The sequence below is a fragment of the Pelecanus crispus genome, chromosome 5 (assembly GCF_030463565.1).
Source record: "Pelecanus crispus isolate bPelCri1 chromosome 5, bPelCri1.pri, whole genome shotgun sequence".
Lineage (NCBI taxonomy): Eukaryota > Metazoa > Chordata > Aves > Pelecaniformes > Pelecanidae > Pelecanus > Pelecanus crispus.
The window spans coordinates 38,460,680-38,480,799 of NC_134647.1; positions in this window are offsets into that span (position 1 = coordinate 38,460,680).

The following is a 20,120-nucleotide window of genomic DNA, read 5'->3' on the forward strand; positions in this document are numbered from 1 at the left end:
ACAGTAAGCAAACATGTTCCTAGATACTGCGGGCAAGAAACAAAGATATAACTCATCACTCCGCTAAAACCGAGAGTGCCCACCAGTGTTACTGAAATAAGCTGCAGTTATAATTAGATCTCTTCTCCAGGTAACCCTGTCTTTCCAGAGCATCACATTGGATCACCTTTGACAAAATAAATGGCATGCTTTTGCCTCAACCTGAACTTGCAAATTGTTCAAGCAGCACAACTGTTAACAGAAAATGAGCATTTCAGAGAAGTGATTGAAGCATTTTGACCTTGATACATTCCTCCATATGGATTTATGCTTGCAGGTCTACCGCTATATGCTTGCTTGAGAAGGATAGTAAGAAAAAGTAGTACCACCAACTAAAAGAATCAACACTGATATAAATCAGCTGTTTGTTTAAGGACATCTCCATGCCACCTCCATACTACATCACACACGTTACTCGGTGATTGTAGTTCTGTACCGGAAACAATCCTACAAAAAGTTATCCTTTGTAAAAGAAGCTGAATCTTATTCCTTCATTTGCCAGAGACATAATTTAACACAATTCTGTTAAGAAGGATTTCTAGGGTTTAAATGTTTGCAAAGGGGAAATTTCACAGTTCACAGCAAAATGACACAAAGTACTAAAAATAAAACTATAGGCAGGTGAGACCTTTCATTGTAGGGTTGGTATTCCTGTTCTATGCATATGTTATAGTTTCCATGCTGGGTATATGATTTTTTTGTATATTAGGATAAGTCATTTGTATTAAGGTATATACCAGATGACTGAATAGGGTTGAGGCTGCATGCTTACAGAACAAACCAGAATATTTATGTTATATTTCATACATGCTTTGCAAGTACATTCTGATTATGTTTTGTCTTTTTAAGATCAAATCTGGGGTCTTTCCTCTACAGCATTTCTATCACACTCAGAACTCCTCAGAGAAACACTGAACTTCTATCTCATATATAATGTAAGATAATGCTGAATACTATTTTAAATACTGTTTGAAAGTTATATTACTATTTTTGATTAAAATAGACATATTTGCATGCTATTTATCTAATCATTGAAAATACATGGAGGATTAAAATCAATGGATTAAGGTATAGGTGGTACTTAGTGAATTGACTTATTTTATTCAGTTTACACTATATTACATTTAATAAGCAGATATATACTGTGTTTTGATACAATTATTTCAATACATTAGATCCTTGTTAGCTGTTTTATTGTGATTGGAGTATACCCACAGGTATCTTTTGTTTGATTGTATGACAGAATTAGTGATAATTAATCTTTCTATGGAAGTCTGTGATGGTTCTAGCAGGACTCAGGTGCGTAGAAGAAGCTGTCATATGTTGAAAGGACTCATGAACTGTGTGAAGAAAACCCAGCAGTGTGGCCTGATCCTGCATCTCTATGCCCAAAGTATGGATGCGATTCTCCTTCCATTAAGATTGCTCATCAGCACTATAGTATGCTAAAATAAAATGGGATTTCTGAATTTTAAAAATGGAGCATAATAATTCACATGAAAATGACTCTTCAGTTGTCCTTTGAAGAGATACCTAAATGTGAATATAATTGCAATAATTCTTCATATTAAACAACAGTCATAGCCAAAATGCCTAGAAGAGGTCAAGAAGTCACCTAGTAGATGTCAGCTATACTGCACCCCATTCCTGCACATACTTTTCTAACCTTTAAGCTCTTCTAGAAACTCCTAAGTATTTTAGTCAAATGCTTAATTGTTATATTTCCTAACACTAATTTCTACAATACAAAAGCCTAAACTACAATTAATTTAAAAATAAGAAAACTCTAAAAAAAAAAAAAAACCAAAAAACCAAAAAAAAAAAAACCCCAAACAGGTCCAACTATATATATATATATTCATCTCCTTGAAACTCTAGACAACTGAAAGGCAACTGGTGTAAGGGGCACAAAGGACAATTAAATAAAGCAAATACCCTGAAGGCACCTTTACTGTTTCTTTGCAGAGATATATAGTGTGAGTGTACGTGTTTCCTTCTATGAAAAGGGACATTTTAGTAACATTACAACACCACTGCACAATCAACTTTGATCAGTGCCCTCCTATTATACAGATAAATTTGTATGTGTTTATACATAAAAGCACAACACTCGATTCAAAAGAATTAATGGGGGGAAGGTGCATCCGTCATAATACTAAAAAGCAGAAAAGAGGACCAAGATGTATTTCCTGTAAATTTAAAATGTATTTTATTTCAAATCAAGGGGACCTGAATAGAAAAAGCAACTTTTAAAACTATCTTTTTTTAAATTGCGTACTTTCATAGGGGAAAAGCATTTTTCAATTTGTCTTTTCCTCAAATCTAGGGATTGTTTTGAGTTCATTGTGTTAATGTCAGAAAAAAAGATCAATATAGTAATATACATCAGCCTCCCTCTCATCGATAGAGTCCAAGAAAGTCATGAAGCAGATTTAGACTTCTAGCAGACAAACAAGCTGCAGTGGAAACAGCAGTTCACGTTGCTGGAGGACAAATACAGAATTGTTAATATAGAAATAAGACAAACTTAAAGAACATCTTATGAAGTACAAGAATCATATAAAGGAAGGAAGATAAACAGAATTTCTCTGCAGACAACTCTGCAGAAAATTGAGAGCGATATCACAATTTATCATCCTTTTTCATATAGATGAAACATCCATCTTATGTCATAAAATTACAGGCATTGTAGTGTTATTGAATGCCCAAGATCCACCTTTTCATAGGTATAAGTGCAAATCTATCACAAAACATATCCTACTGTTTCTTCTGTACTCAGCAGTAGTTAATATGCAAAAAAAAAAAGTCATGCAAGTTTCGTAAAGATGAAGACTCACACAAAATATACAGGTGTGTATTTCAAAACACCTTCCCACTCTTTGCCAGCTTCCCATTTCAAGTGTTACTTGTTTTCATTGCTATTCACTAAAATAATCTAAATATTCCAGCTGATATTATAAGAAAAACATAGAATATGGCAAAGGAAGTAATCAGTCATGTAATAACGCTTATTCATGTTCAAGTAGATTAAGGGCAACAAATAACCAGTATATACAAGTCTCTGCAGAGAAATGCAGTGGGGCACTTGTTACCCTTGCCTCCCAAAATAAAATTATTCCAAAAGAGCAACTGCAGAGACAACTAGCTAAAAAAAGCACAAAGGACTCCCTTTCCCCACCCCACCCCCATGTGTTACAATACAGACAAAAGAACAGTACAAAGCATCTAATATGGTAACACAGGCTCTCCAGATAGAAAGTAAGTAAACAGTGTTGGATGTCCTTAACTTCCTGCACACAAACTCTTACAACTCTTACAAACAGATTCTTCCACTACCCTTTCACTATGATTAAAAACGTAGGAACTACCCAATTCTTCCTCACCATGTGCAATAATGTAGTTTCCAATACAAACTAGCATAACAGTTTACATTTGGAGGTGAGGTATGAGAAGCATCGTCATGAACAAGTAAGATACAACCTGCCCATGGAGAAAATTCATTTTCAGTCCCAAGTAATTAGTGATTGACTTATAACATTGCACTTGTTGTTTGATATCCTTTATGAAAATTGTATCCTAATGCAACTGCAAATGATTGAACTATCTCCAGAAATATCTACTCCCTCTTTCTTTTTTCCACCCATTTATGTTGCCAAAATGTATACACAGATTTAGGGTGTTAAGTTCTCCCTTTGAACAATTAAAGTGGTCCTTCTTCCCCCATCGGAAAAAAGGAACCTGGAGCTGGCTGATGTCTTTTACACACCAAGTCCATCCTGCTGTCATGGCAAACACCATGTGCCAAAAAGCTTTTATTGCACTTATCAGTCCCCACTTTTGAAAAGCAATTTAGTTATTCAGTTCCACCATTCCCCTAGCTTGATATTCAATAAACTGAATTCAAATCTTGTTGCTGGTATTTGGAAACAGAACTGAAAAAAAATATCTCTTGCAAAGCATTATCTTTTCAACCAGATATAAACATAGGATTCCTCCAACACATTTCTGGTGGCGTATAAAGTCTACTCTAACACAAGAGAAGGCAAAACTCCAAAGTGCAAAAAACCTCACCTTTGAAAACAGCATTTACTGTAAGGTATTATACACTAGAGAACAGCAACTGAAGTAGTAGGGATAAGGGGGAAACAGACAAACAGATCTGAGAAATCATGTGTATTTCATCTTCAAAGTAGCATAAAAACAAAGCAAAACTTCTCTCTATTTTAAATCAAAGCTGACTTTTTAAATCAGTGTTCTGCCCATTAAGTAAGGTAAAGCTCAGAAAACCTACTTGTTGCCAAACTCACACGGCTAGTTCAGAGACCAGGGGCTGGAACTTATTGAGGCTAGCTTCCTTCAGCAATCACACCATTTCCAGAAATCTTTTATTTGTCACAGAAACCTAAGCAATGGGCAGAAAGCCAAGCTTACGTACCCCTCTCTCCGCTATGCACATCCCACTTGGCATTTATTTCACAACCGAGAGAGTTCTCTTCCAAGAGCTCGCCTAAATCGCAGCGGGCAGCCAGTTTAAGCGTTACGTTTTCCTTTAGGAATATACGCCATGACTGACATTTAGAGTAAAATATTTCATTTCGGTCAGACTTCATCTATCTCACTTACCAAATGAGACCCCCCGAACGCCAAGATGATTTCCGAATCCTCAAAGCAGCATGTGTCAAGATCTTACAAAACACCGAGACATGAAACAACTGCACTGGCAAGGCACCAGCTCCTTGACAGAAGTGACAGTAGTTCAGTGTTGTTTTGCTGATTTGCAAAAGTAGATTGCAGCCACAGCTGCTGTGCAAACTGAATCGTACTTTCCACAGAGGGAAGAGAAAAGGAGACATCTTTCAGAAGACACACTGTCTGAAGAAGTACTTCCAGATGCATCACCATGTACAGGGTACATTACCTCTGCTTCAGCAGAATAGGCAAACAGCTCGCAGAAATTACATGAGTCCTTCAGAAACTTCAGGCACAAATAAGCCCTTACAGATTTGCCTGGTTTATCATTCTAGGTGTTTTAACTCATCTTCCATGACCTGTGAACTGAATAGGTCTGCAAAAAGGGTGATGAAGATTTGTCTGGCTTTACTGGGGGAGGTGAAAGGTAATATATGACATCGATAGGATCCCGTGACAGTGATACTCAGAAGTTGCACCAGGAAGGATCTGTTCAAGAGCAAAGCATCCTGGCTTATAGAACCAGATGCTCACCTCTGGCTTGTTTTTATCATGTGTGGGAGTATTTTTGTTTGTGGGTTTTTTGTTGTTGGTTTGGGGTTTTTTTTTAGTACTTGGCAAGCAATAAATAACTTTGATATATGATTCTATGATATCATAATATATGTCAAACCAAGCATAACCATATCAGGCTGAGGAAGTCTTCTAGCCAAAAATAAGGCTGGAATAATATGAGGGAGCAGGAATATCATATGAGGTTTTTGTCCTGACATTACTTTACCCTATGAATCCATTTATGGCTATAAGGTAGATACAATACAGCTGTTTCTTCATATACAAAAGGAGAAGTTTTCATATGAAAAGTAGCTGCATGTAAAATCTGACAAGCTTTTCTTAAGCATTGTTTCCAGTGTTCATTTCTGGATATGTTATTGTTAACTTGGACTGAACTTAAGATTCCATTCTGAATTAACTCCAATTTTGTTGTAATAATTTTTATTTGTGAGTGGGCAATAATTTATTGCAGCAAGTAAATATTGACAAGTAATGTCTGTCATGAAACTTAAACAAGGAATACTCAGATTGGGGTTCAACTGTCCCAGATTAGAAGCATTTTATAATCATACAGCTTTTCCATTAATACCCATGGGAAAACACTAGTTTTCAAATTATTTCAAACACCTGTATGACAAATGACATTTTAAAAGCACAAGGAGTAATAGTATCTCTGTCATTTGTCATTTCTTTTCACCAGCTACTGTTTTGATGATTCCTTCCTCAGGAAATGAAAATTTACTGTATGTAATATGTAGAAGTGAAGGGAAACATAAAATAGAATAAATAGATTCAGAAGAGACTACTCGGAAAGAATGTGAGATAGATTTTCTTTGCCTTTTTAACAACATACACCTGATTCTCAGCCAAACTAAATAAGTATAACACCACTGAAGTCAATATTTGATTTTTTTTCCATGAATTGTCATTGCTGTGGATGCAGCCAACAAACTTCTTGTTTACCTTACATCATCTTTTCTCAAATGAGGATGCTTCATATATAAACTAACTAGCAAAATGAAAATTTGCAGATGTACCCAAAGGTAGAATCTATCCTTTCTTATTCTGGATAGCTATAACTGTGTCTCAAGAGAAAAGTCCAAAACATGGCAGAAAGTACTCTTTTCAAGATCAAGAGGACCAACTTTAAGTTGACAAATACCAAAAAAGGGAAACACTAACCAAGAAACTCTTGCTTAAAATGATAAAAGGATTAATTATTAAATCAGCAGCGTATCCCTGGTTAGTAAAAAAGCTGAACTTCATATTGGAGTCCAAATTCACCATTGTGCTGAACATGGATGAACATACTTATTTCTGCATTGGATCATCCACTATTGCTCAGTTCTCCATGTGGAAGTAAAAGTACTTCAAGAAGTTAGAAACCATAGCTTTAGCATTTCTCCCCTGTTAGAACAATGGCAGTTCACACTGGTGCAGTTATATTACAAGCAGTATGGAGCAGATTTCTTGAAATAGAAAACAATTTCTTTCTAAACTGTTTAAAGAAAAACAAATATATAAAATGCACATATTTTATTCCCTTATTAATTTTTAAAATTGTTTCTCTAGCCTGCTTACCTTACAATGTTTCACCTGATTGCTTATGTCAGATATATTACTGTCATGTCACAAACCATGCTGTATTCCAAAGTAGATTAATGATGAATATTTGGTTAGAGATGAGAGAACAACACTGCACTGATTTTTGGAAGGCAAGGTCTGAGCAGAATTAATAAGGCAATCTGCACAGAGCAGAGACCTGCTTTGCACAGCATCAACATTAACCACAGAATCTGTGGGTTGGATAGCCAAAAAGGCAGGTTGATACAGTCAATAAATGTTTTCAGGCAATGAAACTTTAGCAATTATTTTTCTGATAGAAATAGAAATTTTTGTTTGGAAGTCAAAGTTTCACTGAAGTAACAGGACATACAACATAATATGTCATATTCTACATTTTGAAATGAATGCACTTGCTTAACATAAGCAGCTGAGAGTTAGCAAAACATGGAAAACTCTACCTAGATCTATATCATTCAGACTGATCATAAACAGAGCATCCCATGGAAATGAGTTAGAATTTTTTCAAATTACTACTTTCCAACTTCCCCCTAAGGTACTTCAATTTTTTCTCTGGAGCTGAGGCAAAATATATTTAAGCCACTATATTGAATTCAGTGCTACTTTTAAAGAAGGACATAGAATCATAGAACCATTTAGGTTGGAAAAGACCTTTAAGATCATTAAGTCCAACCGTTAACCTAACACTGCCAAGTCCACCGCTAAACCATGTCCCTAAGCACCACATCTACACATCTTTTAAACACCCCCAAGGATGGGGACTCAACCACTTCTCTGGGCAGCCTGTTCCAATGCTTGACAGCCCTTTTGGTGAAGAAATTTTTCCTAATATCCAATCTAAACCTCCCCTGGTGCAACTAGAGGCCATTTCCTCTCATCCTATCACTCGTTATTTGGGAGAAGGGACTGACACTCACCTCACTACAACTTCCTTTCAGGTAGAGAGCGATAAGGTCTTCCCTCAGCCTCCTTTCCTCCAGACTAAATATATTTATAGGAGGCAATATCCCTATTTCAAAGTGTTCCTTCTCCAAAATTCCCAATTATGTGGAAAAAAGCTCACTGAAATCACAATTCATGATGTGCATATATTTAGCAAGTGTTGTTGTACAAGTAAATATTCTTAGAATCACTGTCAGCCTGAAGAACCAGCAGTCCCAAACACCGCTCCATCCTTTATTCTTACACAAGAAATATAAGCTACAAATTATTTTGATGAACTTACATCAAGGATAAATGGCATTCTGGCTTCACATTTATAAATTCAAAACTTGACACGCTCCAACACACTGCTTTCCTCTCCTTTGCAGCTTCCCTGTTTGAAATCTGCTGCTCCAGAGACTCTCAAATCCGTTCCCAAACCTGTTTCTTAATGTCAGTGCAGTGTTCAATGGTCAGGCTGCAATGTGCTTATCTTAATTTGACATTATGAAATGGAAATTCTTGGCAGGGAGAAGAGGAAAAACAATTTTCCAGATGCTAAACTTTAAGTCCATTTCTAGGTAAACTTCTGATATGTTCATGACTAAAAAACTTACTATTTTATCACAGGAGTGCTTGGAAATGTTCAGTTTAGCCAATGTTACTTTACAGTCGAGAAACAACAGGCCAAGCAGTGCATGTAACGTTTGTTCTACTGTGTATTCTGCTGGTTAAGATTTTGTACTGGAGAAAAGCAACAGAATACAGAATATTTACACTGTACTATTTCTCTATCAACTACATCATGCATTCACCTACCCAGTTCCCAGGAAAATCCAACCAGCTGACTGGAGCAATGAAGTAAATGGGACATACAACATTGCTTATGCATACGAAATCTATGCTACCAAATATGTAATAGAAGGAAAAAAACTGAAAGTCATTTATAAACTGTGTACAGGTTTAGAAACAAGATTCATGGGAAGGGATTATACTGATTATACATCCCCAAAGCTCCAGCATCATAGGTTACATCACTTGACAAAGCAGATAATCCTTTATAGGACATAAGTAGGCATACCTTTGAAAGTTTTAACTGGACAGCGTCACTTAAGTGACCACTGCAGAGAGTATATACATCCCACAGGATATTTAGTTAAAGCTTATTTACAGCAATGTAGTGACAAAAAAGCAATTCTGACATTTGATTGAAAAATCAAGTTGCTAGCAAATGCTGGCTTGGCAGTTTACCACCACAAATTTAAAACAGTCCTTCTGTTTACCCCATTAATTTTTTTTGTCTTCTAGATCTGGTAGGAAACAAAGAGAAAATGCAAATACAGCACAACTGAATAAGCAGTTCAAGGACTCATTATACTTGAGTGGGTGAGAGCTGTCTTAGGAAAACACTCCATTCTTCAAAGTGTAAAATACCTTCTCTTATATTGCTGAGTTCACAATATTTATTCTGTATCACAATGTGTTTTTTCCCCAGTACAATATCCTAAATGATTGCTAATATAATTTGTTTCAGAAGTTAGGCAAATCATCCTGGTTTCTCTGAAAATTGGAGAAAACATTTCTATACCTTTAAGTCATGACAGATTTAGGCTGGTTATCTATGGAGAGAGTATTAAAATTTTCGTCTTCATTTTTTAAAAGTCTCTCCCCACCCCCCCCAACACTACAGATATCATACGCACATGCTGTAAATCGTAACTCAAATTCAAAATACCGACTGGATAGTACTTGCTCAGAATTTACAACCAAAAGCTGAAACAGACACTTGCCTACTGTATCTGAGAGTTGTCAACCACGTAAAGAAAAATCAGTCTACCAACTAACATGAAATTATCTTTTGTTACTTATTTTGTGTGTCAATCTTCATCCAGATGCTTTCATCTGATCTTTCAAAGTCTGTTAAAAATTTGTGTCTGAATCTTAAGTGATTATTTAAACAATCTGATACTTTATTCAGTTGGTTTTTTTATCCTCTGAACAGATACTACACCAAATTTTAGCTTGTAGAACATGAACAGAGTGAAAAGAAATGTTTCAGACGCATCCTTTCTCTAAAGGATGCCACTGAGGACCACTTAGTTGATATGTTCTTCTACTATTTTTGGAATAAAAGGAATACAGGCAGAAACTTGTAGAGTGATTCAGTATCAGTGAATAGATTTGACAGAGCATCTTCTTCACTGTTAAAGTACACTTCCCCATTTCATGTGACTGTGAATAGGTATTTTTAAATTCTTTGGCATTTTTGTAACTGCTTTGTCCAACACAGAAAACTGGCACTAAATTTGCCTAGATTTTTTTTTTCCTCTTTCCAAAATAAGTTTTTAACCAAAAAAGCTTCTGCCTTCTTGAAAATGGAAGTTTTGGCCAAAATCACAAATTAGGTTTGATTCAATTTGGGGAGGGAGGAAAGAGAAGATGATATACGGTTGATTCAGAGAAGAACTACCATCATGTTTTTACCTAGCAATTCAGTATTGAGGACAAATTGTGTGAACAGATTTGAACTCTTAGCACTCACAACCCAGGAGAACACCAGAATAACTACTGTCATGTGCTCAGGAACAGGTCGTCTAAACACATTCTGGTGGTGGTTTTCTACTTGGCATAAAATCATAAAATATACATTGCGAATATTTATTCTACCTCCAGATGAGAGTCAGACACAAGACTATGGAGATATTCCGTCTCTCTTATTCTCATTAAATATGTTGAAACACATAACAGTGAATACCATGTAGACTGAAGGGTGAAAACATCAACACCTGCTTAGCCCAACTACTACTGTAGTGTTAATTTGATGATGGGCCCTTAACTCTCATATAGCTGTCATACTACAGATTCATTCTCTTGCTCCATTGCTATATCTGACATAATAAATATTTAAGTATTTTATATAAATCACCACATTGGGAACACAATAAAAGAAAGGCAATTCAGCCCTAGACTACCTTCTAGCACAGGAACACTCTGAACAGATTACTGTCCTAGACTCCTCAAGCAGAATAAAGAAATAAAAGTCACCTAGGTGAATGCCCTAATTCCAGGGTGGAAGTGAAAACCACCTCCTACAAAAAGCAGTTGGGAAATTTGTAATTTCTGCTGGAAATGGTGTTTTCAAGAACTCATCACACATACATACCACAGATGCATAAACACTGTTCTCTCGAAAATATAGTATTTCTTATTATGTGTACCATATATTGCATTTGCTTGTGTTTACTTTGTGGGTGAACTAACATATAGTTAGTACTATGGAGCACTGCTTGAGCTTGTATACAGAGCTCTGAGTTTTTGATCCTAACCAGAAAACATCTACGTATTGACTAGAGTATCCAAAGTTCAGCGAAACAAGGATGGGTCACCACAAAGCTGCAAACGTTTGCTCACTTTACTGCAAGCGAAGTAGCTGATGATGAATTGTCATATGATGATGGCCACCGTACCACTAAACACTGTCTATAAATGCTAGAAATTGTATCCTGTCTGTCAGCTTTCATGGCTGCATTTTACAATTTTGGTTATCACTCAAGTTATACAAACATTTCATTCTTTTGTATTATTTCTGTTGATTTTCACCAAGACAAGCAGCACCTGCTGGAAGAGTTTCAACACAGCAAAGTAAACCATCATTATCCTAATCTAATTCCCCTATGTTCCCCTCTTTGCCACTTCACAATATAAGATGAATTGTATGCAAAATTTTAGATGAGCTTCCAGAATTTAAAACAAACTAAAATTAACATGATCCATGTATATATTAATACATTACTAACATTTTAAATTCAATTGTTCTTTTCCATTTCAATACAAATATGACATTTTTCTGACTTGATCCATTTCTGTAAAAAACCTGAGACCTTCACCTGTCACAAGTTGTTCTGAAGAAACTCTTGCACATACATGTGAACATATTTCAAATAGGTAAAATGCAGGTTTAGTAGCTAAAGAGGTGACAAAGTGATCAAAGAATTCATTAGACTGCCAAAAGTTCCTTATCAACTGAGACAGATGGAAAATACATCTAGAATAAGGAATATGTTGAGAATATTTTAACTCACAAAATCAGCTTTTTATTTAGAAGTTACAATTTTAAGCCATTCTCTTTGTTCTCATTTTGCTAATGAACAGTTGTTTACTGTGTCTATGCTGATTAAAAACCAGCACCATTATGCTTGCAGTATTGTCCTGACACTTTTAATATAGGAAGAATAGAATAGCACAAGGAAGAGTGATGGGATGCATAATTATGCACAGATGTCTTATTAGCTAAAGTAACCCCCAACTGTTTGTGATAAAGCTTCAAGTGAGGTTAATAAATCAGCATAATTTTTATTTCATTAAAAAGGATAAGGATGAAATAAAGAAGCTTTACTTACATCCAGGAAGTATCCAAAGCTCAGTTTTACAATTGAATCTAGATGAATACTGGAAGAAATGTTTATGAACACATGTCTGCATCCTTAAATGTATTTACATTAATTGTTCAGTCACCTATTGTGTTTATTTTAGAATCATAGAATAGTTTAGATTGGAAAAGACTTTTAAGATCATCAAGTCCAACCATTAACCTAACATTACCAAGTCCACCACTAAACCAATTAAGGGTAGAGTAATAATTAATTTCATGTTTCGTGGCTTGCTGGCTGGACTGTTTTGTAATGAAAGGAAAACTAGGAATCATTAAGGTTGGAAAGGACCTCTAAGATCATCAGTCTAACCATCAACCCAAAACCACCATGCCTACTAAACCATGTCCCAAGTGCCACATCTACCCGTTTTTTGAACACCTCCAGGGATGGTGACTCCACCACCTCTCTGGGCAGCCTGTTCCAATGCTTGACAAATGCCAATATTCCAGCAAGAAGTTTGATGACAGAATCTTTATACAGATTCAGATAAATCTTTATACAATTTCACATGAATTGCTTTCTGTAAGTATTCTGACAATTCTAACACAAAGATTCACTGGAACAGGAAACAAAAAATCTGTGCAATTCCTGCATCCTATCAAACAGCTTCAGTTTCAAATGGCAAGTCTTTGGAATTTATTATGCACAAACAATTTATACCCTAAGAATTTTCCACGCCAACTGGTTGCTCTACACTGCTTGATTCCAAATAATAAATACATCTGAAGACATCATTGTTTTGGTTGTTTGGGGTTTTTTTTGTATTAGTGAACTATTCACACATCACTTCTTTCATCACTAAGATTATGTCTAAAATAGGAAAAAAAGCAGTAATGATTTTAAATGACCACAGCAACACTGATATGATCATGATGATGAAAAATTAGTATGGGCCCAGTATGAGCTAGTGAACACAGGTATGTGCACCTAGATTTTAAAATTCCTGTGGAAAACAGATTGCTGAGAAAAACCTAGGAGTAATACAAGTCCCATAAATGCTGAAGTTGCCAAATACAGATCATTAGCTAAAAAAGGTAGGAGCATGAAAACAGTACTACTGTTTTCTTATTTGCCCTTCTAAAAAGTTATTTTTAGTGCAATTGGAGACTTCAAGCTAGATGTGAAACTTTCTAGTTCTTCCTATATTTTAACCTATTTTTAGAGTAAAAATTGTTTCTATTTTAGAAAACAGGAAACCCCCTGCTCTGTTCAATCCCATTTGTTATGAGATAGTAACTGTTTAATGATCTCATTTGAAGAGAATCTCCTGGTATAATCAGACAAGAGAAGAAACAGCAAATCCTATGGCTTTGAGAACAGGCTTCACATCAAGAAACATTTAAAGTGTGAAGAAACTTATCATCTCTTTTTCAAACTTTATAATGTTAACCCTTAAACAAACATTACTAACCATCCAACGGTCCCAACAACTTTTCAAAGACAGAAGGCACATCCCAGATCTGACATTAATTACCTTGGGGATCTAACTGTTCCTGTCAGCAATGGAAGAATTAACATTGAATTCCAGTAGTGTTTAATTGGTCTCTAATTAATCAGAAGGAAACATTTTATCCTTGGTCACTAATCACCACTGGCCAGCAGGTTCTAGACTAATTATTTTAAAAGATCTTACAGATGAATTGACTATGCAATTCTTCTGAGTTACTGGAAGCAAAATTCTGTCCTTCATTTAGTGGGGCAAAAATTATTCTATTTCATAATATTCAATTTAATAATACCTTTTATAAACCAGTTTGCTTCAATTCTGACAAAAAAAATATTAACTGAATTGCTAACAGTTACGTAGACTTTTCCCATAACACTTCAGCCACTTTTGCCAGAAAATGCAGGCATCACAGATAGCTTTTTTTTTGGGAGCAGCAGGGCATGGTTCTTTTTATTTGCGGAATATAATCTTACACTTTGTAGTTTCACTTACCCTCAGGGCTTGGGAGGGATTTCTGCTCATTCCAACGCATTCTGGCCATCAGACTTTTGGGTGTAGCCATGAAGTTCTCTACTAGGTCTGCAGACAAGGGAAAACCGGAAAACAAACTTGTTTTAAATATATGCACACTTATTTGCTGTTTCAGTCATTAGAGTCTAGGTAATCAAGACCAGACAGGTTTGTATAGTTTGTCTCTGACAACTGCTGGTAGAAGAGCACAGGGAAGATCACTTAAATCAATATTCTTAGACCATTGCTACATTTGCTGTTGCCCGCACAACTATAATCCACTGGACAGTGGCAGGGAGGGGCAGAATCTGGCCGCACCTGACCTCTGCCTCCTGTACAGAGCAGAATGACAGAGCGTAAGGTCTGATTTCTCATCTTGATAATACAAAGTAATATTTTCAGACTCTTCTCCCAAATGTGACCACTAGAAATAAAAGGAATTCCAGAACAGTGTTTAAGTCATCTTTTAATATCTGTGCATTATTTTAAGTGATATATTACATAGAATATAAGTATCATCTAACCAAGAATTTAGCATTGCTATTGTAAAAACAGCTAATGAATACAGTGCCAAACCTAGAGTTAAATATTGATTTGGTAAATTAATATTGCCATTTGTTAACCAGCATTGCCAGACGCAGAACCTTTGCTCCTGAAGGAAGAGCTCAGCTACAACCTTTTTTCAAAGATCGGTAACAATCAGTCTTTCTCCTGGATAAAGAGGAGCTACCAAGTGCTCCCTTTTCACCAGCTGAGGCAAACACATTTTTGAAAATTGTGTTGTATGCTCTGTGGGGAGAAGCAGGTATGTGGTTTCACCCAGTCTCTCCATATAACTTCATACACAAAAAGCACTGCTTACGGTTTCACAACCATTTCCTGCTAGTTTATTCCCTGCAAACTGAAGTTTCGCTATCACAGGAAAGGAAACTCCAAGCTGGAAAAGCTCAAACATTTTTAACTTGGTATTTTTAAATGAGTCACTGAGATTAAATTTTGCTAAATATACCATGAAATATTAAAGGAAACAAAACCAAAAATTCCTGTTAGTTGTTTGTTACATAGGAAACCATTTCAAGGCTGAATGACAAAACAATCGCTTCTTCAGTTCGAGTCAGCATATTGGGTTTTTTTACTTCAACACCTAAACTGAAAAAAACCATTTTCTGAACTGTTTTATTTACATCAAGCAATTTTTCTCTCTGGTCTGAACAAGGTCAACAGGATGGGAATTACTTTTTGTACATGAGCAAATAAGAGCTGAGAAATTAAGTGCAGCTTAAATGATTAAATGATTGCTTTAAAATAAGAATAATCATGGAAAAGATAATCCCCATATTCCCAAGCATTACACACACTGGCATTTGAATCATAGCTCGTGTATGTTCAGTGGCTCTGAATTACACTAAGAAGTTGCAACTTCTACAGCTACAGAGCAGGTATGTAATTTTAATGCCATGTTAGATCCGAGCTGACTACTGCTTAGAGGAAAAGCACAAAGGCTACACTGAAATCTACTTAAATTGTTTTCTTTCCCTTTTAGGACAAAGGGTTTATTTATAACCAATATAGTCCATTTAGGACAAGAAAAAAAAGACTTCTACATTTTTATAGGTTTAATATATCTCCAGGGATCCATATGATTCAACACAAGAAACAGTAAGATAAACACCTCTGTTCTCTCCACACATTTGTGGCAAAAGCTTTTAAATAGAGAGGGCTACATAAAGAAAAAAAAAAAAAAAAAAAAAAAAAGCCAGAGTTAAAAAACACCAAACAAAATCAATACTTTTCTTTCATTAGCTATTCAAATATGTATTCAATCAATAGTATGTATGGTAAGCATCTATCTCCACTTACAATGGAATAATTTTGAAAAGATTTTATTGCAATCCTAGTTCTGATTTGAATTGGAAAAAAAGTATTGGGAGAAGTTAAGAGATTGTTAGTGTGAAACTGCTATTGGATATTGATTATTAAAAAAAAAGTATTAAATATAAAGTAAAATGAGAACACCAATGAATGATCAGAGTCAAAAAGCTTCACTCATCTTGGTTCAGCTTGCAGACTTTCTCAGGTTAAAAGATCTGCAATAATTTACTCTTGATGATCCCATCTCTGCAGCGTCACTGTACTTCATTTACTCTAATTGCATTGGCATAGACAAAGATAATATTTGGCTTGAATACAAAGCCTGTTCCTGGAGCAATGCTGTCAATCTGATTTCTTCAGCCAAATTTTAAAGAATTCCAAAGTGGGCCAATGAAAGGACAGGACTAGACTAGAAGTAGAATATTATAATCCCTTTGAAGTTATATTGGATTTGAATATTCTGAATAGGACTCTGAACTGGACAGGACTGCTTTCCTCAAACCTCTGCGTCTGCACCGAATTCAACAGAAGTTATTCTGTGCCACTGAAGTTGGATTTAAAAGCTTCCCTTTGTATTCCTCAGCCCAGGAAATAAAAAGCATCTCCAGATGGTGTTATGAAAGGCTTTTTGCCCTCCCCCCCCCCTTTTTAATATCAAAAGGATCTTCATTTCTGTGCTAATGTCAAAGTCAAATATCTAAATCTACAGTTTATGCAGCCATATTTAGCACTGTACATGGGCCTTCTGAAAAGAAATCAACAATATAATTTTAATCTTGAATTTAATTAAATTATTTTCAATTACATATATTTTAGACACACACATTTCTGTCATCAGAAGTAAACTTATTTAATTGTGAATAAAATGTAAATAACCTCTTTGGACAGAAGTTTATAAACCTTTAAATCAAACAAACTTTTATTCCCGTGGTTTGTCTCTGGTCAGAATAATTAATCCTCCTGCACAATACCCAGCCAGCCAATATCCTGATACATGTGACAGAGGTTGAAGTTCAACTTACACATTTAAGTTCATTTAGTCTGAAGCTAAGAGATGCTGGGTCTTGAGTCTTGCTGCCTCAGCATCTTAATATACTCACAGTCAAAGCTTGCCGAGACACTTTAAAGAAAGGCAGCTAAATGTTTAGGGGAGGTTGAATTGGATCAGGAAAAGAGTTGCAGCAACTTTTCATATGAATTATGATGCCTTGGCAAAAGTGGCCCCTTTTAAGCAGATTCCTAAATTAGAAATACTTAGTCATCATTGAGTAAGTCAGTCCAAAGTGTTACATACCACTTGTTAGCAGCAGTGGAGGATCCCAGCACAGAGATCACAGCACAGGTAAGAGCACCCAAACAACCACCACGTGGTTTACGTGATTCAAAGTGTATTTCAAGTGAAAGAACAGCTGTCAACAAGATGGTAGTTGGAATGGTAAACAGATTTACAAGAAAAAGGCCATACTAGCTGTTTATGGAAACAAGGCGGCATATGGGAGGAGAGGAAGAGATGAAAAATGCTATCAGAGATTTTAGGGAGAAGCTCACCAGCTACTATCAACATGTTGAGAAAACTGCGTTGAAAATCTCCACCCAGAAAATAGATGTGTTGGTTCCCCTACCAAGTAGATACCCTGTACAATAAAATGCAGAGGACAGTGAAGAAAGTGATTTTACTCCATGAATAGCCTTAAAATAACATGAGTTGCTTTGCAATAGAATCATAGAATCATAGAATCGTCTAGGTTGGAAAAGACCTTTAAGATCATCCAGTCCAACCATTAACCTACACTACCAAGCCCACCTAAACCAATCAAGGGTAGACTAGACTAAACCATATCCCGAAGTGCCACGTCTACCCGTTTTTTGAACACTTCCAGGGATGGTGACCCCACCACCTCTCTGGCCAGCCTCTTCCAATGCTTGACCACCCTTTCCGTAAAGAAATTTTTCCTAATTTCCAACCTAAACCTCCCCTGGCGCAGCTTGAGCCCATTTCCTCTCGTCCTATCACTTGTTACTTGGGAGAGGAGCCCAACACCCACCTCACTACAACCTCCTTTCAGGTAGTTGTAATCATTAAACAAAGAGAGATTTAGGCATGACAAAGCAATATTTGTATGTGCGTTTTCTACAAAAACTGTAGCTACACCAGAGGCACACAATTTCGTAACATGCAATAGTACATTGACAGGGATAAGTTTAATATCTGCCTCCTGTCATATATACATTTGTCCGGAGTTTAATACAAAGACAAATAACCCTGATCATAGGCAACTGTTACATCAACATATCAACAGCATCAACAGCTCTAAATTCAGCTCAAAGAATAAGGAAAGCAAAATCAATGATTTGTATATTGATTTCATACATTTATCTAGTGTGATACGATCAGCCTAAGAGTACTTTAAGTTCCATATTTAAATGTAAATTACTCACCAAGAATTAGGAAGCACCATTTGTACCAATTTTGTTGGAATATGCTCCCTTGAACCATCAGACACTAAAATCAAGATGTACATTACAAATATTAATTTTTAATATGTAAGATAAAATTATTTGCATTGTTTTACAGACGTGCAAGGTGATGTCAGTTTTAGTCAGATCAGTATCAGTAAGACAACCAACAAGCTAAATTTAAGTTCAATAGGTCACACCAATCACTTGCATGTTATTTTTATTTTGTCATTTGCTCGGATAATCAGATTATAGCTGCATTTCAGTCTTTCACAGTTCAATTAGGCAAAGCCTTCATTCATTCAAGCTACTTGCACAATTATGGCAGATAATTTCAGGATGTAGACAAAGATGAAGAAGAAATCAAAGCTGACGATGCAGAAAAAAACTGAACTAACATTTTCTCTTTGTCCAAGAGGCTCCTTCTCCACCTGCTCTCCCTCTCCTCCTCTTGGGCATCTATCTAAGCACATTATTCACAGGTGTTGACAGGTTGACAGATTGCTGTTAATTTTTCAGATCTGTAAACGTCCACTCTTTATTTAGCAGTGATGCCCACCAGTTACAAGCAGCTTCAAAGCACTGCTGTTTGTGATGTGGTCTGGGGTCATTAGCCACAAGTGCAGCCTTTCGGTGCCAGTACTGCACAAGAACCAGGAAGGCTTGTGAAGGTCAGAGGAACATTTTTCAACTTCTAGTAGTTAAAGATCCAGGTTGAAAACTTTGGCAAGTCTAGAAAATTCTGCCATTGCTGTGTTAAAAAAAGACAGCAATTTTAATACAAATAACTTTGCTATTTTTGCTTACCTCAATGTAGAGGGAAACCTGTTATTCAACAAACAATTCAATATTCAGTTGCATATTCAGTATGCCTAGTTTCTAGTCTACTTTGTTTGTAAGCAAGAGGCATACAAGTGAGTAAGAGTGAGAAGGAAGGCAGTGTAAAGTGTTGGAGTAATTACTTGTAAGGTCTGTTATAACAGTCTCTAGAGGTGCTATTTGTTGACACAACAGCTACCTACAAGCCACATTTGGATAAGCAACCGATACAACAGAATTTCAAACCACTGCTCAGAAACTAAGGAATACTAAGCATTATTAGAGAGTATACATCTTACAGTATTCCAGAAGCAAAAGGGAAACCTCCCCCAAAATTAGCTACATCTGATTTCAAAGTAATTTACACAGAGAAAATAATGTTTTCCTACTTTTTAGATGTCATATCAATTAAAATTTCTCAGACAGACATGGATTAAAACTTATGAGCTGCAAACTCTGCACAGCACAGTTTAAAATACAACAGCCTGAAATTCAATAAAACAAGCAAATGACTACAATAACTCCATGATTGGAAGAAAAGAAACGAAGTCACAACTCCAGCAGAGTACACAGACCTCCAAGCACCAACCTCAGGTAGGTGTTAACCCAGCCACAGAGGCTGGAAATTTCCACATTCAGCTTACACTAATGTCTACAGTATAAATGAAAACAGGATGAAGCAAAAAGTCCATAGATACTGCTGAGTACATTATGGTATACCAAGTCATTATAAGGCATTTGTATCAAAAATATAAAAAAACAGAAAAAAATAGCAAAATAGGTAAGTCTCAGAA